Source organism: Lepus europaeus, chromosome 20 (genome assembly GCF_033115175.1).
Source record: "Lepus europaeus isolate LE1 chromosome 20, mLepTim1.pri, whole genome shotgun sequence".
In the NCBI taxonomy this organism is placed as follows: domain Eukaryota; kingdom Metazoa; phylum Chordata; class Mammalia; order Lagomorpha; family Leporidae; genus Lepus; species Lepus europaeus.
In genome coordinates, this window is record NC_084846.1 from 61,276,718 (window position 1) to 61,292,585 (window position 15,868).

General features: G+C 42.6%; 1 protein-coding gene across 1 annotated transcript in view; it reads left to right on the forward strand.

Moving 5' to 3' along the window:
- SEMA3D (semaphorin 3D) overlaps positions 1 to 15,868 on the forward strand; it is a 191,210-nt gene that overhangs the window by 17,915 nt on the left and 157,427 nt on the right. The gene's annotated exons all lie outside the window — the stretch shown is intronic.

Consider the following 15,868-nt stretch of genomic DNA (forward strand, 5'->3'; position numbering starts at 1 on the left):
GAATAATACTTCCCCAAGTTTTACATGTATCTTTTTAAAAACTGGTGAGTTGTAAAAGTACACTTTCCCTTCTATTGGTATTTTGATTATATCTCTACAAGGCCAGACCTTGATTGCTAATAATGCTGCCTGAGGATATGTCCATGATACCATAATAATAAATCAAAGGGATTTGGATGTGCAAATACACAGACAAATGAATTTCCATTGATGGAATCATCTTCATGGAAAATTATACTGTCATTTACAGGTGAGCATTTATAGCACAATCGCCTGTCTTACCTCTGTCATTTATTTTTTCCGTTCCTGATGAAATCTTTTGTGTCCCCCTCGGAATATCTCCCACCCTCGGTCATTCTCCAGATTTCTAGGGGCATTTGATTTTACTTCTCCAAGTGTCCAGCCAAGATCTGCAGATCAAAAATTTCTAGCAAACATTTTGTCTAGAGTTGGGCTTATAAAGCCAATGAAGACACTAATGTCCCATTTCTAAGTGTCTGAATTTGAGTCCTGGCTCTGGCTCCTTACTCCACCTTCCTGTTAGTGCAGAGACTCAGAGAGCCAGCAGTCATGGCTTAAGCGGTTGAGTTCTTTCCATCCATGTGGGAGACCTAGATTGAGTTCCCAGTTCTTAGCTTCAGTCCAAGCCCACCCCCAGCTATTGCAGGCATTTAAGGAGTGAACCAAAAGATAGGGGCTTCCTCTCTCTCTCGATTTCTCTCTCTGTCTCTCTCTCTCTCTATTTCACTGGCTCTTGCTCGCTCTTTGATACAGTTGATGAAGCTTCCTGTATGATGATGCATCACTTTGTTTTGGCTTTGTGATCCCCAGGTGGGTTTAAGTTCACTTGTGTCATGAAGTTCCTAGGAGGTCATCAGTTACTCTTGCCAATGGCTATCTCTCTGAGACCAGTTCATTTGTGTTGGCTTCAGGACACGGTTCCATTGAGTGTGGAGTTGGTAATCAGTGTTCACACTGCCTATTCACAATGCCCATACAGCATCTTTCAGACCATGGTTCTGATCAAGTTCTTGGCATCATTACAGCCTCCTCTACAAAACGTTCAAGTCATGTTTCCTTACCCACTTTTATATCTTTTCAATCCTTCAAACACAAAATGCCACAGTAAAGCAAGATTTTTATTTTTTCCTTTACTGGCCTTCCTAACTTCTCTTTCTTTTCTGTGATCACTGTGCAACTAGTAATTGCACATCTCTGTCATGTCTGATGCAATTAGAGCAAATGCTGCAGGCCCAGTCAAACTAGGTTCTCAACTGATCCTGTCACCCACCACTGTGCAGCCTTGGACAACTGGTTTCTCCTCTCTGTGCCTTAGTTTCAACATCTGTAGAACAAAGTAATAAGAGTACTTAACTACTGGGTTCCTGCAGGGATTGAGTGAGTTGAAATGTGCTCACAACTGACACTAGTGCTGGTCTCCTAATATTCCCTGACAAATGTTAGCTACTGTTATTATCGCTTTCCTTTGCTCTCTATTTCCAGGTTTTTTTTTTTAAATTTATTTGACAGATAGAGTTAGACAATGAGAGAGAGAGAGAGAAAGGTCTTCCTTCCGTTGGTTCGTTCTCCAAATGGCCACCATGGCCGGCACTGCGCAGATCCAAAGCCAGGAGCCAGACGCTTCCTCCTGGTCTCCCATGCAGGTGCAGGGCCCAAGCACTTGGGCCATCCTCCTCTGCCTTCCCGGGCCACAGCAGAGAGCTGGACTGGAAGAGGAGCAACTGGGACCAGAACCCGGCGCCCATATAAGATGCCAGTGCCACAGGCAGAGGATTAACCAAGTGAGCCACGGCGCCGGCAAATCTATTTCCAGTTAATTCAGCAAGTTCTCTTAACGTTTCCCTCCTTTCCATTTTCACTGCCAGCTCTGTGATTCAAACCTTTATGACCTTTTGCTTGAACTATTTTAATAGACTTCTAACTCATATTCCTGCTCCAATTTCCATAATAAGCCATAACAAAGTCGGCTTTTGCATTCTAGACTGTTATATTATCTTGGTTAGGAACACTTCACTTGACAAAATAATGCTCTTTATAGAAAGATAAATAAGCAAAGCTAAAAGTGACATTAAAAGGCACATTGTGTGTATATATACATATATGTATGTTCTATGAATATGCATATATATGTAGATGTATGAAGTCTTGTAGTTAAAGTGAAAGCAGTTCCATTCTAAGAAAATCAGATACTCATGGTTATTTTTTTAAAAAAAGTTTTATTTATTTATTTGAAAGTTAAAGTTACTTTAGAGAGAGAAGGAGAGACAGAGAGAGATCTTCCATCCTCTGGTTCACTCCCCAGATGCAAGCTGGGCCAGGCCAAAGCTAGGAGCCAGAAGCTTCTGCCAGGTCTCCCAAGTGGGTGGCAGGTGCTCAAACATTGAACCATCTGCTGCTGCTTTTCCCAGACCATTGGCAGGGAGCCAGATCAGAAGTGGAGCAGCTGGGATGTGAACGGGTGCTCATATGAGATGCCAGCAACACAGGAAGCAGCTTTACCCATTATATCACAACTCTGGCCCCATTCATGGTTATGAAACCTGCTGTTTTTGGCAACTTCTGTTGATTAAAAATTGCCAAAGGAGCCTGCATTGTGGTGCATTAGGTTAAACTGCCACTTGGAATGCCATCATCTCATGTAAGCACTGGTTCAAGTCAGCTACTCTTCTGATCCAGCTCTCTGCTAATGTGCCTGGGAAAGCTGCAGAAGGTAGCCCAAGTATTTGGACTCCTGCCACCCATGTGGGAGACACAGATGGAGTTACTGGTTCCTGGCTTGGCCTGGCACGGCCTGAGTCATTGAGACAATTTTGGGAGTGAACCAGTGGATGGGAGGATGGAAAATTAATCTCTCTCTCTCTATTTCTGTCTTTAAAATAAATACTAAGTCAGTCTTTAAAAAATAAAAAAAAAATTCCAAAGCATATAATATACTCAGGTATACAGTTATATAATTTTCTTAGAAAATCAACTATCCTTTCAAAGTTTGTGAACCAGTTTGCGCTTTTTCTTGCTTCCTTTTCTTCAAGCATCATCTCTGCATATTTATATAAGAATCTAGCCTTTGCAGGAAGTTTTAACATGTATGGAATATTTTATCAACCACAGCTTGTCTCTAAGTTGAGACCCTTCACCCCACACATGTGCTCCCCATTTTTATGGGATAGGTTGGAAATAGTTGGAATAGTCCTTTGTTTTAAGGTGATGACCTGAAATGAGTTTAAAGAAATACATTGTGGACTTTGCAAAAATCGGTACACATATGTACCAAGTTATTGAAGGATCGCAGGTGACGAACCCATGTGGGTGAGGCATGATTCTCTCCTGCTGTTCAGATCTTTATCTAAGTGACTGCCTTGTTTGAACATCACTGTTGTCATCCACTCCCTGCCCATCCCCAGTGATGGCAGAATTCACTATAAACATCTTGCCTTGTCACGACTGGGCTGTAACCTAACATTGCAGCTTAGACTATACTGACCTTAGGCACATGCAAATATTACATCACTCCTTTGCTCATGCCGTCTCTTAGGAATCTCTGAAAATTTTATGCACTCTCAAACTCCAACATAAATGGCGTCTCCATTATGAAATTTACTTTGACTCCATACTAGTCCCCTGCCATCTCATTCACCAAGTCTTTTTTAAATATTTCATTTATACTTTATATTTCTTGTATAGAGCTTACATTCTGCCTCAATTATAGCTCTTTGTATATAGGTTTTAGTTTCTAAGTACATTATCTCCATGAATAAAAGATCACATTTTAGTTTCCAGTAAAACATGGGTTTGAATCTTACACAAGTTCTAAGTTCTTTTTTTAAAAGATTTTACTTATGTATTTGTGAAGAAGAGAGGCAAGCTTCCTTCGCTAGTTCACTCCCCCAATTGCTCACAATGATTGGGGCTGGCTAGGGCTGAAGCAAGAAGCCAGGAACTCAACTCAAATTTCCCACGTGGGTGGCTGGAGCCCAGTAATGTGTGCTGTCACCTGCTGCCTCCCAGGGTCTGCATTAACAGGAAGCTGAAGTCAGAAGTGGATCCAGACATCGAGCCAGGCACTCTTACATGGTGCACTGGCATCTTAACCTGGGTCTTGACAGCCCAGCCAAATGCCACCCAGGTTCTAAGTTCTAAAAGCCAAAATTTAAAGTGAAAGTGTCAATCTGTCGGAATTTACCGGGCAAAGATCCTGCAGAAACATGTTAAATGTATTACACAGGATTTATGTGCTGGTTGAGAGACAGGCGTTCAGTCTCTCAATAGAGCCCAGCACCGGAGGTTCCCCTGTATGTTGCCTCCTGACCCTGTCCTTGCGTCAGTCCCAGATGGAGTGATTGCCTCGTGGGCTGTGAGGAAATCTAGGCGTCTTTAAACATGAAAATCTAATCCAGTTAGAGAGATGCTCAGACTATGAGAACTGAGAATGACTAATATTTTTTTTAAAGATGGGTGGTCTAAAAATCATCACTCGTTGCCTGGTTTTCGAGAAATTTGGTTGCCCCAGTTCACAAGCATTCAGATAAATAAATAGACAGACAGCTACATACAGATATAGGTATGAGTTTGGATTTAAAAAATGTAGTTTAAGTCGATTACATCCGGGATAATGGGTCACCCTGTAGTGATGACACAGTGGCTCCATTCAAGTTATTATTTGCTGCAGTCTTCCAAAGAGTGATGGTGTCAAAAGAGCAGACTTCTGCTCAGACAGAGCTTGATGCAAACCCCTGCTCTGCCCTCTGCCCCTGCCTAACTGCAGGGCCCAAAGCGGCAGCTTAACTCTGAGTGTCAGTTTTATCACAAGCTTATGGGGATTTAAAGGAGTATGGGGCTGCAGGGGTAGGAAATGGGATGCGCAGGGTTTACCTCCTAGTTCACACGCGGAGAAGGTCAGTGATCATTAGTGTTGCTGTTGACCGTTTCCTTTACAAGACAAACGTTTCTAACTGATAGTAGGGCTTTCAACCTTCCTCCCTACTATGGGAGTCCGTGGCTTTGCCCAACTCAATTTATATTTGGAACATTGGCAGGAATTGCTTTCCTGTTTTTTAAAGGGCATGCAGACATGAAATGGTTGGTTATTTATTTGAATCAGGATTGAAACACTTGGATGGCTGTAGGCAGTTCTGGGAATGAGAAGAAGGGAGCATCTTTGAATGATTGAAGCTGGATTTCTGAATTGGGTCTTTCAGAAATAAGGGGCTTCTTTGCCCATTTTCCGTGAATTTACATTTTTCATAGTAAATTGCCCTGGATCAGATAAATTATAAGTAACATCTCTCATTTTTTCTCATTATTTTTTAAAAGTGCAGCTTTACATAATTGAATCCCTTCTCAGTCCTTTGATCCTTTATGTTGGACATTTGAGTTTTTTCTTATTTTCCTATCATATGTACCATTTTTATAGCCCTTATTTTTTTCAGATTCCATTTATTATCTTAACTATTATACTTTCACAGCCCAGGAGATTTAGCTAACATTTTACTCTGCCCTCTGCCAAGCTCTGTGGTTTTTCGTTTGTTGTTGTTGTTTTTCTTTCTTTTTTGTTTTACAAGAATTTTTCTTACTGAATTGTCTTGATTTACTGGCAATGGTGGGGGATATTATTTTCTGCTTTTCCTAGGTGAGTGAACTGGAGCTGACAGAAGCTAGATAACTTCCCCAGGTCTCGTCCCATAACTTTCCCAGGTCTCAGTGCTAAAGATGGGACATGGCTGCAAGCAGTTGGGTTCTCCATTGGTGCACAAACGTCAGACAGCTTCCTTGGAGAGGTGCTTTGAAAGGCTGCTGTCTTAACGAATTTTGTATTTATTTCCTTTGTATTCTCCTTATGTGTTTTATGTTTCTGTCCATTTCTTTTACAGTTTTACTTATTTGTACTGTATTTTTCTCTTCCATACAAACCATAAGCATCAGAAAACCCTGTTTCCCCTCTCGTTCTTCACCCTCATTCCCTATCCTTGTCTCTCCTGTGGTCACTGTCCTGCTTACATCCTCTAAACCTTGCCCTCTGACCTTGAATCCCTGACCCAGTTTCTTTACTTCTGTCTCCCAACAACCCTGCAGAGTTTTTTTGAGAAGCAGAGAGAGAGGGAGACAGAGAGACACCGTGAGACAGAGACAGAGAAGAGAGAGAGAGAACTCCCACTCACTAGTTCAATCCTCCGATGCACATAATGGCTAGCACTGAGCTGAGCTGAAGCCGTGGGTGGCAGGGATTCAGCCACTCATGCCATCACATGTTGCCTCCCATGCACTGCATGGGCTGGAAGCTAGAATTGGGAGCAGAGCCGGGACTTGGCGCCCAGGCGCGTAGATACAGGACACAGGCATCCTAACCGCTAAGCCAAACGTCCACCAGACAGCCTGCACATCTTAAATGCTACTTTCCTTTAAGTCAGTTCCACGCTAATGTTTTCTTCTGCTAAGCATTTCCTCTCAGCTACTGGAGCTCTCTGCTCTGCAGATTGCTCCTTGGTGCGTCTGGGAAGACTCTGCCAAGAATCTTTTTGCACATGTGCTTGTTTTTCGGTACCTGGAAATTTGACAGAGCTTCCGTGCTTTTTCCACAACCCTTCCCAGGTTTTGCCACACCCTACTAGTACCTCTCTGCCATGTGAGTTTCCCTTCCATCAGCTGCTCCACCCAGCTGCACCTTCAGCCTGGCCTCTTCCAACTGAATCTTCCACTGTCTTTTTCCATTGTGGTGACAGCTATATTTTGATCCACGGTGTTAGGTCATTCTGTGAATACAAAGGCCATGCTGTGATAACCGAGGGCTACACCTACTGGAAATTTCTGCAACTGAATTCTATTTTTACTGTGTTTTCACCTGGTCTACCTAATCTGCTTCTTTCCTTCTTCTTTACTAATACTTGTGACCTTATGACTCCCCAGAAACTCATCACCAGGACATGGTTTCACACAATAGTCACTGTTTTGTTAATGCTGTGCGTGGGAACATGAATCAGGTAGGAGATACAGTCAGCCATTTATTATTTATTTATTTGAAAGGCAGAGTTACAGAGAGGCAGAAGTAGAGAGAGAGAGAGAGAGAGAGAGAGAGAGGTCTCCTATCTGCTGCTTCACTCCTCAGATGGCTGCAACAGCCAGAGCCTGTCAATCAGAAACCAGGAGCTTCTTCTGGGTCTCCCATGTGGGTGCCAGTCCCTAAGGACTTGGCCCATCTTCTACTGCTTTCCCAGGCCATAGCGGAGAGCTGGATCAGGAGTGGAGCAGCCAGGAATTGAACCGGCGCCCATATGGGATGCCAGCACTGCAGGTGGTGGCTTCACCTGCTACCCTACAGCGCTGGCCCCCTCTGCTTGACTTTGACTTCTTGGTAACTCCTCTGACTCTCAGCTCTGTTTATAACATGAGGAATGAATCATACCTGACTGCAAAGGTGAGGTTCAAGTGAGATAACAGGCACACACAAGATTTTCAAATTGGAAACAGCAACACAGCAGATACAGATCATTATTGATTCATGCTCAAAGCACAGAGATAAAAGTTTCCAAGTACCTGAAATTTAAAATGACAGCAGATGGAATATATGACTAAATTAGTATAAGGATTTCATTGACTTATCGTTTTCTGTTGTGCATCAGGTATTTCTTAAAATACTGAAACCTTCACATTGTTTTTTTTTTTTTTAATTTAAAGATTTATTTGTATTTATTTAAAAGGCAGAGTGACAGAGAGAGAGGGGAAGACTGAGAGAAAAAGATTGTCCACCTGCTGGTTCACTCCCCAAAAGGCCACAGCAGCCAGGACTGGGTCAACCCAAAGACAGGAGCAAGGAAATCAACTGTGTCTCCCACATGGGTGGCAGGACTCCAAGTACTTGGGTCATCGTCTCCTGCTTTCCCAGGCACATTACCAGGGACTTGGATCTGAAGCAGAGCATCTGGGACTTGAACTGGTGCTAACCCGTTGCACCACAACGTCAGCCCCCATGTTGGATTTTACTGAAGGGATATTTCTGGGTAGTACTATGAATGTCTGAGGCTGTGAGACAGGTGGGTAGGGCATCTGTTTTGCTGGCCTACATGTCATTGTCCCTGAATACTGCTCTGAGGGCAGTCACAGTTCTCCCTCTACTGGGGGGGAGGGGTATTATAGTGATTCACAGGCAAACACATTTTGGCTGAACTGCACAAGCAGCAACGTGCATGTTATGGTTGAAACTTTACCTGGGAATCTTTCTCGCACTCCCACAGGATGTGCTTTCAAGGTTTTATATCTACCCACATGTCTAATTATGTTAGTGATTCATTTACGTTTTAGTACATTCAATGCTATATTGCAAACCCACACAAAGAATCGTTGGGAACTGTATTCAAAGGACCCATTTTCCCATTCTTTTCCATTTCCTTCAGGAAACTGCTGAACTGATTTACCGGTTCAGGTCGTTATTTGATGACAACTGTCATATGAACAAACTATGGAGGAGATAGCTAAGCTAAAATCTTCCATCCTTTTGACAATTGAATGTGAATTGGTACTGTGACTCCTCATTGCTGTGTTGATTGTGTTTGTCCTCTTGAATCATGGTAACTCTCATTGTGGTCAAGTTGCTTATGTTCTACCCTACTGTCAGACTGGTGCTATGTGTCTCTATCAGGCAAAGAGATTTATCACTGGCATTTTTCTACTTGCCTCCTTGGGCTGGTCTTTACTGCTTTATTGAAATTGTTCTCCATAGCCTGTGCTCCTGGTCCCGGGTTAATGTATACATTTTTTTCATTCAGAATATTTATACCCTTGGCTTGTTTGTAGATAGATGCTTTGCCCATCACCTTGTTGCTCGGCCAGGCTGTTCTTGTTTAGTGCTTTAATCTTTCACCATAAATCATTTTCCTCTGCATCTTACTCATTCTTCCATCATGTCTCTGAACTCCTTCCAGCTCCTCTGCATCTTTTGGATAATGAGGTGCGGGTCTGAATGCCAGGTGCAGTCCCACCAGCTCTGCTAGGAGGGCCCTGTTACCTCCAATGCTGCTGTGGTGCCTCCGGCTCCCTCATGTTCTCGTTAGGGAGGGCGCCTGCCTCCACAGGCAGAGTCAAGCACAGCGGCATCACCCGCTTCTCTTGCGTCTGCCATCTGGCTAATCCTTTTTCCAGAGTGGAAATCTCGGCCTCCATTTCTCTCCCACTCTCCCACTCTGACTCTCGTTCTCTTGCTCTTGATTTTACTCATCCTGCTTGACTCACGTCTAATTTATCTGCTTAGGTCTCTCCTTTTCTCTTTATCTTGATTTGGCCCAAGAACTGCCCACTCCTGTGGTTTTGCACTTACAAGATGAGGAATCTCTGCCAAGCTGATGACATCTGCTAAGATCTCTTCACTGCATCGATCGCTTTCACGTCTCACTGCTAAGAATGCACTTGTTTCCTGACATTTATCTAGTGCCTTGGCTTGTTGTTCGCTTTATCAAATCAGTAAGTTTTTGGTGTTATGTTGTAAGACTTGAAAACTCAAATTTGCTAAGAGAATTGAGCTATAGTTATTTTAGGTATTGCTGTTTGCCACTTAATAAAATAACACATATTTTAATTTTTAACTCTAATTTATATAATTTGGGGATGGGCAGCAGGTGTTTGGCCTAGCAGTTAAAATGCTACTTGGGAAGCCCACATCCCATGGGCTTGTATCCCCGTCTGCACTCCCAGTTCCAGCTTTCTGCTGATGCACAGACTGAGAGGCAGCAGGTGATGTCTCAAGTAGTTGGCTCCTGCCCCCAACATGGGAGAGCTGGATTGCATCCCCACCTCCTGGCTGCAGCCCTAACGTAGATCCACTGTGGTAGGTATTTAGGAGAATCAACCAGCAGATGGGCACTTTCTCTCAGTCTCTCGAATAAATTTTTTGAAAATTAGAATGCATGTAGTTTGAGGAGCGCTGTAACATCACGGCTTCTCTGGAATAGTTGCAGAGTCACTGATGGCCTGCATTTCTTACGCACTAGTTGGTCTCCCTTCCTTCACTCCTATCTTTGTGTCTTTGCTGCTCCCTTCCTCCACTCATAGAATGGTTCCTGAGATCCTCCCATCTGCAAAACAGTGTGTGGGAAGAAAAGACAGCACCTGTGTTCCATGCTGCGTCCGCAAAATGATGAGCTCTACAGCTGCACCAAATCACGTAGGCTGTCACCTGTGTTCTCTCTGTAGCAGAGAGGGCTTTAACAATTTGATGATTAGGTGAGAGCAAAACGGCATTTTACCGACAAACGAAGACCTAGTGAGAGAGAAAGCCACAACAGAAGTTGTGGATCAGATTGAGGAGGACCTTGAAAACCTGCAAAGCCTGTCTCTGGGGTGCGAAACAAGTGGCTCCCTGTTGCCTATCTAGTTAATTTTATCTGAACACTCAGAGTATGAAATTTACTTGGATGCGACGGGGGGATTGAAGTGAGGGCAGCTGGAAAAGGAACTAGGAAAATATTGTAATGATCTGGAAATTATGTACTAAAGAATGATAAGGATTGAAGCCTGGAGGAAAATTTGAGTCAGGCACTATAGATTTAGGAAAGAACTTTAAATGTAGTCACTGGTTTAAAAAAAAAAAAAAAAAAAAAAGAAGTAAAGAAGTCATTTGAGTGAGTCTTACCACCTGGAGCATTTTCCTGGCAAATCCAGACCGCTGATCACCCCACTGAGACTTGCCGGGTGGAGTGGTGGGAGATGGCGACTTCCACTTTAACCATCTCCCTGGGCGGGTTCAGAGGCTTGTAGCTGGTTACAAAATGTTGAGGTGGCCGGCGCTGTGGCTTAACAGGTTAATCCTCCGCCTTGCGGCGCCGGCACACCGGGTTCTAGTCCCGGTTGGGGTGCTGGATTCTATCCCGGTTGCCCCTCTTCCAGGCCAGCTCTCTGCTAAGGCCGGGGAAGGCAGTGGAGGATGGCCCAAGTGCTTGGGCCCTGCACCCCATGGGAGACCAGGAGAAGCACCTGGCTCCTGGCTTTGGATCAGCATGATGCGCCGGCCGCAGCGGCCATTGGAGGGTGAACCAACGGCAAAAAGGAAGACCTTTCTCTCTGTCTCTCTCTTTCACTATCCACTCTGCCTGTCAAAAAAAAAAAAAAAAAATTCTATAAAAAAAAATGTTGAGGTGCAGGAACAATCATTGTCAAAGTAAGCGAATGTTAGGGTCTAGGATAAGCAGGAAAAGATACAGGCAAAGGAAACCGTGGGGCTGACTGAGAAGCATTGCACGGGATAACAGAGGATAGAGCAGGGGCCAGCTGAGGGAAACAGAGAGAAATCCGGTGCCGATTCTGTGGTGCGGCCGCTTACGCTGCTGCTTTGGATGCTCACCTCCCATGTTGGAGTTCTAGTCTGAGTCCTGGCTACTCTGTGTTTCTCTTTCTTTTCTTTCTTTCTTTCTTTCTTTTTTTTTTTTTTTTAAGATTTATTTATTTATGTGAAAAGCAGAGTTAGAGAGAGGCAGAGAGAGAATTTTGCATCTGCTGGTTTACTCTCCAAATGGCCACAATAGCTGGAGCTGGGCTGATCCAAAGCCAGGAGCCAGGAGCTTCTTCTGGGTCTCCTAGGTGGGCGCATTGCCCCAAGGACTTGGGCCATTTTCTGCTGCTTTCTCAGGCCATGGCAGAGAGCTAGATAGGAAGAGGAGCAGCCGGGAATTGAACCAGCACTCATATGGGATGCCGGCACTGCAAGCAGCAGCCTCACCTGCTATGCCACAGCACCGGCTCCCTCTGTGTCTCATATCCATCTCACTGCTACTGTTTCGTGGGAAGCAGCTGATGGCAGCCCAAATACTTGGTTTCCTGCCACCCATGTGTGGGACTCAGGTGGTGTGGGGTTGGCATTTGGAGAGTGAATCGGCAGATGTAAGATTGATTCATTCCCTCTCCGTCCCCCCTTCAGATAAATAAAAACAAATAAATAAACATTTGACAGAGAGAGTGCCTGCTGTGGTGGGTGAAGCAGGTATCTAGGATAGCCACAGTTGGTAGGAAGGAGAGAATGATGTAAAAGAGAGAATGTGTGATGCGGCCAGGATCTACCCTTGGTGATGATATGAGTCCGTGTGCCCCGGTGACTCCAGGAAAAGTCTGAGGTGTGAACCTTGCTGGGGATAGGAGCTCTATCTCTGGCCCACACGGCCTTCGTTGGTTGGCTTCTGTTTTTCCTGCACAATGATGATGCGTGAGCAGCTGTAAATTAATACCTTTGATTGACTCGGAAGTCCGGGAAAATAAAAGGGAAGAGGAAATGTAACATGGTCTCGGGACCCAGTGCGGAAGAATCAGAAATTCAGACAGTGAGGGAGCTTTACATAGTACGCATGGATATGGATTGGGGTTGTGGAGAAAAGGCCCCTGAAATGCACAGTAGGGACTCAAATTGTCGGCTCGTTAATGAAGGCATCTTTTTAGCACTAGTTTCGCTTCACGTGGGGAGATGAATTAAAACCTATCTGTTAATAATCTGAAAATAATGAGAGTCTTTCATTCAGTTTACATTCATTATGCTCTGCCAACATTTAACATTAAATTATCATCTCCAATATTGCTAGCATAGATTGTTTACTGCGGTGTTTTTAGTATGGACTCTGTTTATCCATCTGAACAAATAAGAATGAATTTTTATTCTTATGGAAAAAGAAATAGAATAAAAGCCTAGATCTGTATTTTTTATAAAATTAAAAAGGTAGGCTGTGCCCGTATCAGTGAGACTTTCTGTATTTCGAAGTTGCATTTTCTCCTGGAGCATGTTGGCCTCTGTGCACAGTGACCTGCTGTGTTTATCTTTATGAAGAATGAAGTAAGCCATTATGCAAACACACTTCCATTCGGGACTGGTGGTACAAGTGTTAATGGCATCACTATTCCCAACAAGATGTGTTTAGAACCATTGCTTTCCGTGATGTGTTTCTTGCAAGAATTGTCATGAAGGAGCCTAGTCTGCAAGATATGAAAATGGCATAATGATTCTCTCCTGTGAATGCTTTTCTTTTAAAAAGTAAACTGGTTCTTTTTAAAAGGAAATGTCTGTTTTCTTAGCCTTTGCTAGCCATCTTTTTGTATCCATCCTCTACACTGAGTAATTCGGGTGACTTGAGTTGATGGCTTTGGAAGAAATGTAAATAACACACCAGGAGATGGAGTTTGCTCAAAACTTAGTTTGCATTCTTAATTTTGTGGATTTTGAATTAGTGTATACTCAAGACCATAAGGCTTAAGGAGACATTTATGTTTCTCAAGAGTGATCTTTGAAAGTTTATACTCTGGAAAATGCAGTTATTTCTTTAACTGGGTAGAATCATGATTTAGAATTATATGAAATCATGAGTCTTCAAGATTGCTTTATTATCTTAAGGATCACTTATGGCACAATACAAGACATATTATTAAAAGCCCTGTTATGACTATGGTAACATTTTTAATACATATTACTTATATATAAATGTAAGATATATGTGATTAAAAACTACCATTTTTCAAAAGAAAGTTCTAAATGATTTTAAAACTTTAGATAAATTTGGACTTAAAAACAAATCTGGGGTGGATGCTTTGCACAGCTCTAAGATGCCACTTGTCTGTCATATGTGAGTGCCTGGGATCCAATCCCAGCCCTGCTTCCAGTTCCAGCTTCCTGCTAATATGTCCTCTGGGAGGTGGCAGGTGAGGATAAGCAGTTCAGTTCCTGCTACCCGTGTTGGAGGCCCTGAATGAGTTCCCTACTCTTGATGTTGACCTGGTCTAGCTCTGGCTGTTGCCGGCATTTGGGGAGTAAACAACAGGATGGAAGATGGCGCTCTCTCCCTCTCTCTCCTCCTCTCTTTGCTTTTCGCTCTTCTCCCTCTCTCTCTCTGATTTTCAAATAAAAGGGAAAATAAATAAATAGCAATATTGAAGTCCATTAGTTGAAATAAATGGAATTGTGTATGATAGGTCTTGTATTGTTCCTTCATGTTTTCAACAGATCAGTATTTGTTGCTAAGGTATCACAGCTTTTAAATGACAAGTCAAAGGCTATTTGTTCTTTTGTGACCAGTACGAAGATCACCTGGGTAGTATTAGACACCTTAATAATTTGCATTCTGTTTAGCAGTTAGCCTCCACTATAAGTAAATAAGCATTTGTATCTGTGAAGGTGATACTTTTAGAAGGTAAATAGGCTACAATTATTTTATATTTTTTCAAATCATAAATTTGTTCCACAGTCATAAAATAGAAATGAATCTCTGAAAAAAATCTCTAATTAATACCATCAAATGGGCCAATTGCCTGGTTTGTCTATAAATAAAGAAATTGCTGTACTCTTGCATATTACTCTCTATTGGGGAATACATTGCATTTCAGTGTGACTAAGTGTTATTAGAGGTTTAATATGTACTTGTAGAAAAGAAAATAACTAATTGACCCTTCAGGGAGATTAAAATTAAGACCACAGCCTCAAAAGTACTAAACTATAAAGAAAATTCCCTAGCTTCCAAATGATTCAGTGCGCAGTAAGGCATGCACTTTGTTAATTATTATTATCTAATAGCAATATAGTTTTTTTTAATTTTTTTAAATTTTTATTTTTTATTTTTGACAGGCAGAGTGGACAGTGAGAGAAAGAGACAGAGAGAAAGGTCTTCCTTTGCCATTGGTTCACCCTCCAATGGTCGCCGCGGCCGGCGCACCGCGCTGGTCTGAAGGCAGGAGCCAGGTGCTTCTCCTGGTCTCCCATGGGGTGCAGGGCCCAAGCACTTGGGCCATCCTCCACTGCCTTCCCGGGCCACAGCAGAGAGCTGGCCTGGAAGAGGGGCAACCGGGACAGAATCCGGTGCCCCGACCGGGACTAGAACCCGGTGTGCCGGTGCTGCTAGGCAGAGGATTAGCCTAGTGAGCCACGGCGCCGGCCATATAGTTTTAATTATAAGAGAAGGTAGAAGTTTTGGATCCTGGTAAAGCGTTTAGGAGTGAGTATACTGAGATTGTCAACCTAACTTTGAAAAATATTCTTTAAAAAATCTGATGGATTGACAAGGCTTTATAATTGCTTAATAAGATAAATAAAGAAAAATATTAATTGCAAAATCCAAGTATGGGTATAAGGATGCTTGCTGTATACTTCAACTTTTGTTTATTTAGAAATATATGTATCTTTTGAAAAATATTTGCAACCTAAGTAAGATGATTACTTCATTTTTGGAAGCAATCAGTCTGATAAAACCTGAATATGAAGGAAGATGAGAGTAATGATGTGACATGGTTACGTTGTGTTTCATAATATGCACATTTAAAACGTGGGGATCTAAGATATAGCTAAATTCAGATTTATGCATACTTTTTGAAAAAAGATTTCACTGTTTTCTCAAGATTATGTGTTCAAACCTAATTATTTTTTATGGTTGTCGATTATTTAAGGCCAACCTAAAGTTATCACCTGTGTTGTATTTTAGTGAATGAGCTTATTCAGCTTTATGGGCCTCTCTGGTCCATTTACGAAGTACACTTTACACTGCACTTCTCATTCTCTCTAAGCAGGCAAACAGTCTCTACTACTGTATTTCAAAGAGTTGCCATCCCAACCATTACTTCATTTGCAATAAAAATCACAAACTGTGCAAGTGCATTTCATACGTGTTCGTTTCTTAAGTGTTAATAAGAACATGTCTGGTCAGCCAGGGTGTAGAGAAAGGGGCAGACCCCCAACACGGTGGGGTTTGTGTAAGATTTGGTTGTATACCAAGAGTGCACCTTCCTGCCCATTCTGTTGACACATCCTTTCCTGGAAACACACCTGTTTTGTCCCATCTTTTATTTTCATGGATTCTAAGTTATTTTTTAATTCATGTGATGTCCTAGCCGATCCTAAGAATGT